Raw genomic sequence first — 1,979 nt, 5'->3', positions numbered from 1 at the left:
ATTTTTAACCAACCATGGAGCTTTTCTCGGACTTCCGTCTGGAGCTTCAGAGCCGTTCCGCCTAACATTTTACGCCCGATTGGGGTTCCAGGGAGGCGGGTAAGCATTTTTAACCAACCATGGAGCTTTTCTCGGACTTCCGTCTGGAGCTTCAGAGCCGTTCCGCCTAACATTTTACGCCCGATTGGGGTTCCAGGGAGGCGGGTAAGCATTTTTAACCAACCATGGAGCTTTTCTCGGACTTCCGTCTGGAGCTTCAGAGCCGTTCCGCCTAACATTTTACGCCCGATTGGGGTTCCAGGGAAGCGGGTAAGCATTTTTAACCAACCATGGAGCTTTTCTCGGACTTCCGTCTGGAGCTTCAGAGCCGTTCCGCCTAACATTTTACGCCCGATTGGGGTTCCAGGGAGGCGGGTAAGCATTTTTAACCAACCATGGAGCTTTTCTCGGACTTCCGTCTGGAGCTTCAGAGCCGTTCCGCCTAACATTTTACGCCCGATTGGGGTTCCAGGGAGGCGGGTAAGCATTTTTAACCAACCATGGAGCTTTTCTCGGACTTCCGTCTGGAGCTTCAGAGCCGTTCCGCCTAACATTTTACGCCCGATTGGGGTTCCAGGGAGGCGGGTAAGCATTTTTAACCAACCATGGAGCTTTTCTCGGACTTCCGTCTGGAGCTTCAGAGCCGTTCCGCCTAACATTTTACGCCCGATTGGGGTTCCAGGGAGGCGGGTAAGCATTTTTAACCAACCATGGAGCTTTTCTCGGACTTCCGTCTGGAGCTTCAGAGCCGTTCCGCCTAACATTTTACGCCCGATTGGGGTTCCAGGGAGGCGGGTAAGCATTTTTAACCAACCATGGAGCTTTTCTCGGACTTCCGTCTGGAGCTTCAGAGCCGTTCCGCCTAACATTTTACGCCCGATTGGGGTTCCAGGGAGGCGGGTAAGCATTTTTAACCAACCATGGAGCTTTTCTCGGACTTCCGTCTGGAGCTTCAGAGCCGTTCCGCCTAACATTTTACGCCCGATTGGGGTTCCAGGGAGGCGGGTAAGCATTTTTAACCAACCATGGAGCTTTTCTCGGACTTCCGTCTGGAGCTTCAGAGCCGTTCCGCCTGACTTTTAACGTAGAGTACCGGGCGCAAACCACTAACTCAAGCCCGGCATGGCAGCTCGAAAGGCGGCTAAGCATTCAAGGAAGCGACGCCGGCCGGTCCGCGGGCCAAATAGGGTCCAGTAAAGTACCGGGCGCGGCCACTAACGCCTTGTGGCGGTCGCCTTGTGGCGGTCGGGGGGTGGCGGTCGGGGCTGGCGCTTGGGGCCGGTGGCGGTCGCCTTGTGGCGGTCGCCTTGTGGCGGTCGGGGGGTGGCGGTCGGGGCTGGCGCTTGGGGCCAGTGGCGGTCGCCTTGTGGCGGTCGCCTTGTGGCGGTCGCCTTGTGGCGGTCGCCTTGTGGCGGTCGGGGGGTGGCGGTCGGGGCTGGCGCTTGGGGCCGGTGGCGCTCGCCTTGTGGCGGTCGCCTTGTGGCGGTCGGGGGGTGGCGGTCGGGGCTGGCGCTTGGGGCCAGTGGCGGTCGCCTTGTGGCGGTCGCCTTGTGGCGGTCGCCTTGTGGCGGTCGCCTTGTGGCGGTCGGGGGGTGGCGGTCGGGGCTGGCGCTTGGGGCCGGTGGCGGTCGCCTTGTGGCGGTCGCCTTGTGGCGGTCGGGGGGTGGCGGTCGGGGCTGGCGCTTGGGGCCGGTGGCGGTCGCCTTGTGGCGGTCGCCTTGTGGCGGTCGGGGGGTGGCGGTCGGGGCTGGCGCTTGGGGCCAGTGGCGGTCGCCTTGTGGCGGTCGCCTTGTGGCGGTCGGGGGGTGGCGGTCGGGGCTGGCGCTTGGGGCCGGTGGCGGTCGCCTTGTGGCGGTCGCCTTGTGGCGGTCGGGGGGTGGCGGTCGGGGCTGGCGCTTGGGGCCAGTGGCGGTCGCCTTGTGGCGGTCGCCTTGTGGCGG

The sequence above is a fragment of the Syngnathus typhle genome, linkage group LG13 (genome assembly GCF_033458585.1).
Source record: "Syngnathus typhle isolate RoL2023-S1 ecotype Sweden linkage group LG13, RoL_Styp_1.0, whole genome shotgun sequence".
NCBI lineage: Eukaryota > Metazoa > Chordata > Actinopteri > Syngnathiformes > Syngnathidae > Syngnathus > Syngnathus typhle.
The sequence above is the reverse complement of the archived record's forward strand: the minus strand, read 5'-3'. Positions refer to the sequence as shown.